The sequence below is a fragment of the Eptatretus burgeri genome, chromosome 3, assembly GCF_056783735.1.
Source record: "Eptatretus burgeri isolate ZD-2024b chromosome 3, Ebu_testis_v1, whole genome shotgun sequence".
Classification (NCBI taxonomy): Eukaryota; Metazoa; Chordata; class Myxini; order Myxiniformes; family Myxinidae; genus Eptatretus; species Eptatretus burgeri.
The window spans coordinates 20572055-20584526 of NC_140963.1; the positions used below are offsets into that span (position 1 = coordinate 20572055).

General features: G+C 43.7%; 1 pseudogene across 1 annotated transcript; it reads left to right on the forward strand.

Annotated features, from left to right (window-relative positions):
- Window positions 1-4180: 4180 nt before the first annotated feature.
- On the forward strand, window positions 4181-7522 carry LOC147029505 (homeobox protein Dlx3b-like; annotated as a pseudogene). The gene is made up of 3 exons (XR_015055722.1): window positions 4181-4614; window positions 5588-5796; window positions 6843-7522. The product of XR_015055722.1 is annotated as a homeobox protein Dlx3b-like (transcript).
- The last annotated feature ends 4950 nt before the right edge of the window (window positions 7523-12472 follow it).

Below are 12472 nucleotides of genomic sequence, written 5' to 3' on the forward strand. Positions count from 1 at the left end.
AGTGTTTGACTTAAACCTGACAGACGTAAAATGTTATACAGTAACAATAAAAATGGTTTTTATAACCATGGTTATAACAACAATGAACAAAGAAAATGTTAATAAAATATGACTTAGATTATTATTTCATTATACAGTATAATATACATACGGTAATTTTTGCATTGGTCGAAACACTATAAATAAAGGTAAAAATAAAGGTTGGTCGACTTACGACCAAATCGACTTACAACTGGTCGGTCGGAACAAATTGTGGTCGCAAGTCGACGACTGACTATCATTTAGCAGGCGCATCCTTGGCCACCTCGCTCTATCGGGTGTTAAGGCGATTCCTGGGTTACCTCGCTGGGGACTGAAGCCACCATGCTTTTTTGGCCTGCTCAACCATGCCTTGACTTGGAACAGGCCACAACAACTTCTTCACGATAAAGATTTTTGGGTTTTTTTTTCACTCTCCTCACTCAGTGTCGATACCTCCAAATCGCTGGATACATTGCAATGCTTATAAACGCCCAGAGACGTCAGCGTTCATGGCTTCATATCATTTCTGCATATGCCATAACCTCAAGGATCTCTGAAACTCAGGTGAATTACAAAATTTAAGCTCCAGAATTGAACTTAGCAGCCGTTCCGGCACCAAAGAAGTGTTAATTTGTCCAATTCGGACTTTGTTTGGGCATTTCCGGGTTTATCGCCGGCAATTGGTAATTGCTTGCCAAGCCAGGAGTGCTTTGTCCTCGTGACTGTTTCTAAAGCATTTGGTTTTCGGGTTTGCTTTTCAAAGGTTATATGGTTTATCTTTGTGAGTTTCAAAGCAAAATATATTTGACTGTTAGTCTCTAACCTTCCTGGGGCCCGTCCCTACATTTTTGGTTTCGGAGGTTTTCTCCACAATGGCGGTGGCCGTGAAATCCCATTAAATATAAACTACCCTCTAACCACCTCACCTATAGCCTTCACGGGGCCCAGCCCGACATTTTTTGTTTCAGAGGTTTCCTCCTACCTTTCACCATTCAGGAAATTAGCGCGTGCAGACAAACAAACAAACAAAAACTTCAAATTATATATTTGATAATGCCTGATTTCTGAGCTGTTTGCCATTTTAATGCGTTTCTTAAATTAGAGCCAAATTTTTTTTCTACCAGTCACACGCAGCTGTTTATAAATATTAATGTAAAGGCACATCTCCTTGAAACATGTATATAAATGCAGCATTGTTTTTTCAATCTGTTTATTGAAATTCCCCCAAAACAAGGGTGAAAGCTACTCAAGGTTTTTGGGGTGCATACAGTACGTACTGCAGTCAGTAATCACACTGACTCCAATCGGCTGATTCCTGAAAAATTGCCAATATCGGGCCAAGCACTAGTGTGTGTGTGTATGTATGTATGTATGTATGTATGAATGTATGTGTGTGTGTGTGTTTTGTTGATAAAGCATAACAATTTTCTCTCTACTAACTCCTATCCCCCCCACCTCAATCTCTCTTTCTATATATATTGTTGTGGTTTTCCCGCCACTCCGGCCGGCGTGCGGGCGACCGCTTTTAGCTAATCGCAGCCGCGCGCCAACCGGACGTGGCAAACCTAGTCGCAGCTTTCGGATCAACACCGAAATCCAGCTACGGGTGTGTCTTTAAATCACACCAAAAAATCAGCCAACTGTTCTGTCCGCGCGCGACAGGGTCCAATCGCTGAATTGTCGATTTACATAAGTATGCGTGCAGACAGAAATGCCGGAGATTTACACCTCAACGGGACCTGCTTGGAAACGAGCCGCTTAAGCAGCTCGCTCCGTTTGCGATTTGCCGAGCGGTGTACATCGCCAGGCCCCGCCGGATCCGATTACTTTATCGGCTATTTAAAAGCCAGCTAATATCTCGAACGCAATACGGCAGCTCAATCGAGAGAAAGGACGCAACGAACAGGTCACAAGGACGCAACGAACGAACAAGGACGCCCAGTGGTTCGGGCCTAGCCGACGACGCCTCCGAGGAACGAACGGGCCTTTTCTCTTTTAAGAGCCCACCCGTTCCTCAGCGTCGGCGATCTCTCTCTGGCTTTCTCCACCGACTCGCAGTTCTGCGTGGCATGGCAGGCTTGGCTGCGCTCCGGCGACCCTGACTGCCCTCCACTGGACTCGAACCTTGCCGGGCTGCTGGCTTCTTCCGACTTGACACCAGCTCGACTCCAGACTTCCACTCTCTGCAGCTCCCCGACAGACTCCGAACCCCGACAGACTGCTTGATTGGCATTCAGCGCACCTTTATATGGGGTCCGTGGATGCGTTTGATCTCTCACCTCTCACCCTTCACTGGCTCCGCCCCTTTTGATCCAATCTCTTCGCGAAACGCGGAGAGAGCGGACGTGGGTGAAATCATCAGCCACGCGGACGTTGCAGGAATCATCAGCCGTGGAAAGCGGATGTTGTAGAAATCATCAGCTCCTGTGAAATTATTATGAAAATAATTGGATGCTTTTGTGCTTTCACATATAAACTCCAATTCAGATCGCTTCTACCATTTCCACACAGCTTCAATTTTAAATCAACAGATTAACAAAAACGGTCCAAATCAACATTAAATTAGTTTCCAACAACTTTAAAAGTGAGTCAAAGGCAGCACAAAATTTGTGATAATAAAACACAATTTCGAGGAATTAAACTAGGTGCCTTGTCAATTCTTTTAACTGCTCACTCTTGCTCCAGACCACAGTGATCTGCAGCTTTTCCTACAAAAAGCAATGTTATGAGCCCAAGTCATTATTTTTTTAATGTTGGTTTTCATTAAACGACAAAATTGTAAGAGTCAATGGGTGCACTCGTTCTGATCTATTTAATTTTGAGGTTTTATGCTCAGTCTAATTGTTGGGCTCCATGCATCTCTTGTCAATTGCATTCAAGTCTGTCACCCACCAAAATGCCAGATCTGTATCCAGACCTTTATCAAAATCTAGCCGGCTTATTCTTGTCAACTACCCAACTCATCCAAGTTTTGTCATAATCCATCCACAACTTTTTGAAATATCATGCTATGCAATTATCGCTTTTGGCCTCATCACTCATTGGTGAAGAATCACTTTAAAAATTCTAGTATTTGGATCTGAATCCGAAGCTTAACCAAAACCGAATCAACTTGTGCTCATTACACACCCAACCGGTCCACAAAGTGTCGTTCAAATCCGTCCATACCTTTTAAAGATATCCTGCTCACAAACAGACAAACGGGTGAAAACATAACCTCGTCCACCTTCGGTGGCAGAGGTAACGATACCCTTGAACCACGTCCTAACATACACGGCAATATTGTGAAGGCAGATATGCAAGAGCCCTCATCTTGAGAACTGAATTTGAATACCCGCTGCACACCTTAAAAAGTACGTGCTGCTTCACAATGTTGGGAGAAAAGTGCAAAGGTAGGTTTGTGGGGTTCATTTAAAATGTAGGTGTGCTGTCCCAATACTTTATTATTATTTTTTTTTTTTTTGGTCTGTAGGTTAAAAATTACAATAATTAGAGGAAATGTGTTTTCCCTAGTTTTCTCAACAATTGCATGCATCTGCGGTGCAAATACACATGCCTGGCATCATGGATACAAACGGGTACACGTTCGCTACACCGTTGCACCCTGACTCAGTCAATTTACCTGCTGGCTCATGATGCTCAGAACCCAGGTTAAAATCCCAAATACCATATGTATAATTCTCCAAACTGATGTCCTTAAAATTCACCTTCAATTAACCTTCGATCAATGTTCAAATCAATTAACTGCGAAATGCACTTTCAGGTCCCTGTACAAAAAGCTTTTCCCAAATGATCAAAATAAATCGAGGAAAGACGAGCATCAAAAGCAGAGAATATTTCAAATTTAATGAGACGTGCTCGTTCTTTATTGATGTAAAAGGCATTCGAACGTCTCACGATGAAAATGTCACAGTGGCAATACATGGTGGACACGCCCTGTGCGCCGGTGCGACTTGGGGGTTTCAGTGGCAGATGCGCCTTCAATGACGGCAGGGAGAGAAGAACGCCGCTGGTGGGGAAAACAATCACCTGTGGCGTGAGTACAACAATCAGGTGGTGCGGGGCGGAGCCGAGTGTCCACCGCCGCTAGGGGCGCGCACGCGTTAACGAGAGCAGCTCCACACATCCCAATTCTCACTTCTGTTAAAGTAAAGGTCGCCGGAGATGCCATAAAAGCATCGAAGATCGATTCTGGCTGCTCCGTTCAGGCAAAGGTGTTGCTCAAATCAGGAGCAACTCGCACACGCCTAAAGCTCTTACGGTACCGACGATTCGAAATCGGCGACTATGCAGGCGATGCTTCCCTTGCTGAGTCAAGGGTGCGATTTCACGACGTTGCGTGATGCTGGAGCAAACACGCGGGACCAAGCTCCTGGCTGGCTCGCTGCTCCAGACTGCCCCTTTCCACGGACTTTCGCCGACGTGAGCTCGCCGGGGATCTCCGCCTCACCCTTTAACAATTGTGGCTTCGGCATCACTCCGGGGCTCGGGTGGCCACAGACTCGTGGTGTGCACGACCTCTGGGTGGCTATCCCCGCCTGTGGGAGCAACAGGCGACCGCTAAGAGCTACGGAGACGAGATACTAGACCCGGGTTCGTGGTGTGGCTGGCTGCCACAGAGCCCCGTTGCACACGTTACACATTCCTTGCGGACTATGGTTGGATATCCAAAAGTGTGTTTCATCCATATTTATACTCGTGTTTGGCATGTCGGCTATCCTGCTTTGACATGTCATATACTGTATATATATATATATATATATATATATATATATATATATATATATATATATATATATATATATATAGTATATACAAGCCTGACTACACACCGTACACATCATTTTAATTTACAAGGAAAATTAAAAAATTGAAATACAATAATCAGAAAACGTTTAGACACGGTACCATCATTGTTTCTTGCATCTTCCCAATTGTGTGCGTGTGTGTGTATATATATATATATATATATATATATATATATATATATATATATATATATATATATATATATATATATATATATATATATATATATATATATATATATATATATATATATATATATGTCCAGCAACAATTTTTTCCCAGTGATGATACGAGCTTGCGCACCTTTAAAAGAAAACATCTAATCTGGCACAAATTAGAATAATATATAGATTTGCATGGACGGGATTGTATGAATCAATGAATGACAATAATATTGGTTTTGATTTGGTTATTTGTCCCTTTGTTTAGATGTAGAGAACCCAATTCAAACAGAAACTTGGTCCATACAAACGTGTCGTCTGGCTGCCGTTCATGGAAAGCATGAAACGTCGAGAGTTCGAAAAGCAATCATAATTAGCACATCGTTCATAGCGAACCCATCTTGATCCATGGCTTCACGAACGTCCCACTAGGCACACACAAACGTGACGTTTAATTTTTAAAAACCAACATGTATAATCGCCAGATCCCGCAAGATGAAACCTCGAATGATCATCCTTATACCTGTGCACCCCCTCCCACACTCCATCGCCCTTCCCTCCCTGTCCTGATCTCATCTGATGCACCAACACTGCAGTTCGCGGTGCTTCGTACCAAGACCTCACCCACACCCGTGAAGCTGAAGCATCCGCTGGAACTCGCAAGGATCGCAAGAAGCGAAAGCCAAGGACCAACTTCTCAGCGATGCAAGTGGCCCTGCTGCAGCGCCGTTTCCAGCACTCGCGGTACCTGTCCCAGCCAGAACGAACCGAGCTGGCCAGCACGCTAGGACTCACGCAGGCACAGGTATACGTATGCATACACACACACGCAGGTACAGGTATACGTATGCATACACACACACGCAGGTACAGGTAAACTTACGCATACACACACACGCACGCAGGTACAGGTATACGTATACACACGCAGGTACAGGTATACGTACACACACACACACACAGGTACAGGTATACGTACACACACACACACACAGGTACAGGTATACGTACACACACACACAGGTACAGGTATACGTACACACACACACACAGGTACAGATATACGTACACACACACACACACACACACAGGTACAGATATACGTACACACACACACACACACACAGGTACAGATATACGTACACACACACACACACACACAGGTACAGGTATACGTACACACACACAGGTACAGGTATACGTACACACACACACACACAGGTACAGGTATACGTACACACACACACACACACAGGTACAGGTATACGTACACACACACACAGGTATACGTACACACACACACAGGTATACGTACACACACACACAGGTATACGTACACACACACACAGGTATACGTACACACACACACAGGTATACGTACACACACACAGGTACAGGTATACGTACACACACACAGGTACAGGTATACGTACACACACACACACTGCTCACACGCAGGTACAGGTATACGTATACACAGGTACACACAGGTACAGGTATACGTATACACACACAGGTACAGGTATACGTACACACACACGTACATAATGCTCACACGCAGGTACAGGTATACGTATACACAGGTACACACAGGTACAGGTATACGTATACACACACAGGTACAGGTATACGTACACACACACGTACATAATGCTCACACGCAGGTACAGGTATACGTATACACAGGTACACACAGGTACGCGCACGCACACACAAAACACCTTCATTTTGACTCACTTTGAAATTCGCTTTGGTTGAATACCTGACGCACGGGCACAGCTGTTGTGGTTGCTTGTATGACGTCATTGATCACCAATAACGAATCCATTCCGTTTTCCCGCGGTCGTGCAGATCAAAGTTTGGTTCCAGAACCGACGCTCCAAGCTTCAGAAACAGAGCAAATCACAGGAGATTCAACCGCGACCCGTGACCCGTGACCCAGAGGCGCAGCAAAACGACCACCAAGCAGCAGCGCGCCCGAACGGACCACCGGCAGTGTCAACGCACGCGTTATCTCCGTCGGTCCTCATGGGTCCGCCGGCCATGCCTTCGCCCGCCCTCTGGGAGATGCCAGGCCCGTGGGGCACGCACCAGCTCGTGACCAGCCCCGAGGGCTTCTTGTCGCACTTCCTGCGAGGTCCGCACGCCGACAGCCAAATGGCTCCTTGGGCAGCGAGCGCCGACCGCGTCACGGCCATCCCGCCGTGCGCCTACGTGCGCTTCGCTTCGCTCTTGTAGGAACTCGACGTGCACCCAACGTGGTGACGTCACCGGGGGGTCACGTCGGCCGAATGATGATGTATTTTTTTTTAAAATTAATTAATTATTCCCGGCGTTTTTCTTCTCCTCGTCGAAGGACAAACCCACGCGGTGTTCAGCTGTTCCTGTGAAAAGTTCCAATCCAAACGAATCTGCTCCATTCTTGATTTTTTTTTTTTTTAGTTCTGGGATACTCTGTCCGTGTATTATGCACACGGCAATTATAGTTATTAATATGTGTAATAAAAAATAAATTGTTCATCCTGTGTTTTTAATAAAAGTTTGCACTTTCCGTTATATTTATATGTGACGCTCGATTTAAATATGACGTCACGCACAAACACGTGTGGGAGGAGATCACGTTACTTCATCTTCTTCTTTATTCATTTCCGGCCTAATAATTAGTCAATCCTTTTTATCTGGGGGTCGGTCTGCCCAGTCTTTCACGAACCCGCTGGCCAGGCCTAACGTTCGATTGAAGGTGACGGGTAATATTCGTCATTCGTTCAGGGTGAGGGTGATAACTCGCCTCCTCTTCATTGCACTGAGTCTCCAAATACCTTTAATCATGATTTTTAGCAGCGTTCGTACATATGTTGCACACCAATGTGTATACGTCGATGCAACACTGGGTGATGTTTGGCGACGGCGGGTCTGCCGGTCATGGAGCGATCTCGGGGGTGGGCGTGGCGAATGTCGAGGGTGGGCGTGGCGAATGTCGAGGGTGGGCGTGGCGAATGTCGAGGGTGGGCGTGGCGAATGTCGAGGGTGGGCGTGGCGAATGTCGAGGGTGGGCGTGGCGAATGTCGAGGGTGGGCGGAGTTTGTGTGTGTGGGGGTGGAGTCTCGGAGCAGGGGGTGAGCTTTTGTCCTGCGACGTGGGTTGGGGCAAGGGTATGTACAAGGGGGGGGGGGAGTGTTCTTGACTGGGAGTCGTTGAATTAACGATCCCTCCGTGGGTTCCCCGAGAGGGCGCACACTATATAACGATTTACCGTAAAACTATCGCTTCGCAAACTACACGCACACAAAACTACAATCAAATCGGTGCGAGTGTCGTTTCGGGAACTCGAAAGGACGTTCGAACCAACATCTCGTGTTTTGAACGTCCTCTTGAACTGGATCATCATCATCATCATCATCATCATCATCACCATCATCACCATCATCACCATCATCACCATCATCACCATCATCACATGAACTCCAAGATACGTTACGGATGTAAATGTGTAACGATGTTGAATACAATATTCTAGCTCTTTGAGTGTAAACATTAATTAGTAACAGATTTAACGAAACCCATAACGAGCTTAAAGGAAGGAAGCTGCAGCAACAATCGCTAATTAGGCACAGGTGGAGAAAACAACGAATTTATCAACACAAGCTGCGTCAAACGGTTGACATTTCTCTAATCTACATATCCATACCGATATATAAAAGGTTTAGTTCTGGATCCTACAAAGTCAGAAAAGAACATTTTATAAAAATGAAAATCCATGTCAGGACGAAATCCTCCCCCCAAAAAAACCAACCAAACGACGTCAGAAGGAATGACAAGGTATAGGAATGGTACCACAACACAACACCACAATTATTTTACTGATTACCAACACAAAATCTTTTGACGTTTTTCCGTCTCCATCCCAAAACGGATAAAATACACAACTGGAAGGGCACTCGGTAGAGCGCATCCCCCCTGCCAGCGTGATTAATTTATGTTTTGTATCCCACTGAAAGGCCGGAGCTGGATTCACACCTGAACTACATTTTAATCGGCTTGTTATTGTCACCTAACCAACTCGTCCACCCACCAAGTTTCGCCCGAATCCGTCCATAAATTTTGAGATGTCGTGCTATATTTTTTAGCTGTGATGTTGAATTAATACCAGGTGGGGTTGACTCTTCCTGTCATCCTCCTGAGGTTGTCAAAATGAGTACCAGCTTGCTGGTATCCTTCGTCGGAATGGCGAGCTGTCCAGTATTGTGCCCAATAGCCCAGGAGGCTGCTTCGGCAACACCAACGCTCTGCACAGAGTGTGGTCCCAATGGATGGATGGATGTTTCAGCCCCATCACTCAATGGTGAAAATCACTTTAACAAGCTCAAATGAGCTAAGATCCTCGTCCTCTTAATGATGACGTCATAAAAACGAATATGACGTCATTGTGATGTCTCAGGTTTGCGATAAATTATCTGTGCTAATGCCCGGCCTGATTCCCACAAATAAAATTCAAACAGCTTGCCTAGTTTCGGAGATAATGGTATTGGCAATTTCCATTAGCGGCGATATTATGACGTCAACTTTTTTTTAGGAAGAATTTCCAAAATCGGAGATGGTTACTGCCTGTGCGTGGGCTTTCTGCATATACATGGCAAGTTTTACGAAGATCCGATGAAAATTCTGGGTTGTGAAACAAAAAATAGGAATGACGTCATAAAAAGTGATATATCATATGTGCGGTAATTCATCTCTGCTAATGCCCTGCTCGATTCCCACAAACAGAATTCAAAAAGCTTGCCTAGTTTCGGAGATAATTGTTTAGGCGATTTCCATTAGCGGAGATATTTTGACATCATAACTTTTTTTTCTCGGAGGAATTTTCAAAATCGGAGATGGTTACTGTCTGCGCAGGGTATTTTTACCTATATATGCCAAGTTTCAGGAAGTTTCGATGAAAACTGTAGGCTGTGAAACAAAAAAGTCCACAAGAAGAAGATGAAGAACAACAACGGGAGTAAGACTTAGAGATCCTCCACGAGGATCGAAAAATTTTCGGATGCGGATCCGGATCGTCACCAAAACCGAATCATTTCATCCGTGTCACATACCCAAGCTCTCCACCAAACTTCGTCCAAATCCATCGACAACTTTTTTGAAATATTTGGTTCATAAAACAAACAAACAAACGAGATGTCCTGCATAGTGCGATACTTGCGAAATCCACAAAACAAATTTGACCTAAAAATAATTGGTGGTTGAAATTGATGACCAAATCCACCAATCCTCTTGAAATTTCAAGTCAATCGGATAAAAATTTAGGATTTTAGAAATTTGGCCTATGTCGAAATTTTGGCTTATGTGGACCTCTGAAATACTTGTTGATTGAATTCAGTGACCTGACATGCAAATCCTCTTCAAATTTCAAGTCAATGCGATGAAAATTGAAGATTTTAGAAATATCACCAAAGTTTTTCACCTCTGGCCTATGTTGGCCATTTGGTCTATGTTGACCTCAAAAATAATTATTGGCTGGTTGAATTCAGTGACCTCAAATATAAATCCTCTTCAAATTTCAAGTCAAATGGATGAAAATTGATGATTTTAGAAATCTTACCTGTTGTTGACCTTTGGCCTATTTTGACCTTTTGGCCGATGTTGACCTCAAAAATAATTGGTGGTTGAATTCAATCACTAAATATGCAACTCCTCTTCAAATTTCCAGTCAATCAGATGAAAATTAACAATTTTCAAAACTCGGCCTCTGATAACCTTTTGACGTTTTGACCTCAAAAAACAATAGGCTTCTTGCTAATGATGAACTCTAGCATGTGGTGAAGTTTTGTGAATATCGGTTTGAAATTGTGACGTGTAAGCAATTGACGAACAAGCAAACAGACAGACAGACAGACAGACGGCTGAAAACATAACCTCCATCCACCTTCGGTGGTATGTATGGGGTTTAAGGGTGGAGTGTTCTTGACCGGAAATCATTGAATTAACAATCCCACCGTGGTCCCAAATATGAATTGCACCAACCCACACTACTTCTAACATAGACATCTTCATACAATTGTTACTATTGCCACCTACAACAAAAATGTTAAAATATGTCGTGATGGCAATCCGTAAAAGGATTATGGTGTTGTATTATAGTGTCATCCCTTGTCATTCCTTCCTACATTGTTTGGTTGTTTTTGGGGGATTCCATACCTACATGTTTGTTTCGTTTTAAAAGATTTTTGTTTTTTTTGACTCGTTTAACTATTTTTCCCGATCTGGATGCCAATGACGTCATCATCCAGTAAATCATTTTGAGGGGCGTTTGCATGGGGAATCCGCCGACTCCCACCCCCTCAACAATATTGTTGTGGGCCGGAGGGTCGGTGGCGAGAAACGACCACTAGGTGGAGCAGTGGAGTCGTCTACCACCGAAGACCCGGAATTTAGGTCGTGACTCTCGGATAAGTCCAAAGGTCACGGGTCCCTTAGCGGACCGTGGTCGCCAATATTTTGATGGCGTGGGTTGGGTGATGGCGCTCGCCTCCAGCCCAAACCGCGCAACCGGTCGTTCTGAAATTTTTAGAGATTAATATCACCGACCCTGCAATGGTCCCGCATTTAAGCTTTGTAAAATATGGTTGACTGAAAAGGTCTACGAAGGCCAATAGGCCAATTTGAGCCAAATTTTCTAAATCCTCAATTATCCGATGAAGTTGAAATTTGAAAAGAATTTACATATCAGGTCAGTGAATTCAACCACCTCTTACTTTTGAGGTTATCTTTGGTCAAAAGGTCAACATAGGCCATAAAGTCAACCCAAAAAGCTCAATGTTTTTTAATTGTTTCTAAAATTGTCAATTTTCATCCGATTGACTTGAAATTTGAAGACCATTTGCATATCAGTTTGCTGAATTCAAACACCTATTAATTTTGAGATCAACATCGACCAAAAGGCCAAATTGTCTAAAATCCTCAATTTTAATCCAGTTAACTTGAAATTTGAAGAGCATTTGCATATCAGGTCACTAAATTCAACCACCAATTAATTTTGAGGTAAACATAAGTTAAAAAGTAAAAAAAAGTGGCTAAACGGCCAATTTGGGACAAATTTTCTAAATCCTCAATTATCCGATGAAGTTGAAATTTGAAAAGAATTTACATATCAGGCAACTGAATTCAACCACCTACTGATTTTGAGGTAAACATAGGCCAAAAGGCCAATTTGGGCCAGATTTTCTAAAATCCTTAATTTTCATCCAATTAACTTGAAATTTGAAATTTTCATGTCAGGTCGCTGAATTCAACTACTTAATAATTTTAAGGTCAAAAGGTCAACACAGGCCTAATTTCTAAAATTGATAGATCGGGTTAAATAGTAAGTATATCACTCAAAAAGTTGTGGACGAGTATGACAAAACAAGGTGGATGCGTTGAATTGGTGACAAGAACAAGTGAATTGGATTTTGGTTCGGATCCAGCCCATCAGTTGGATACAAAAT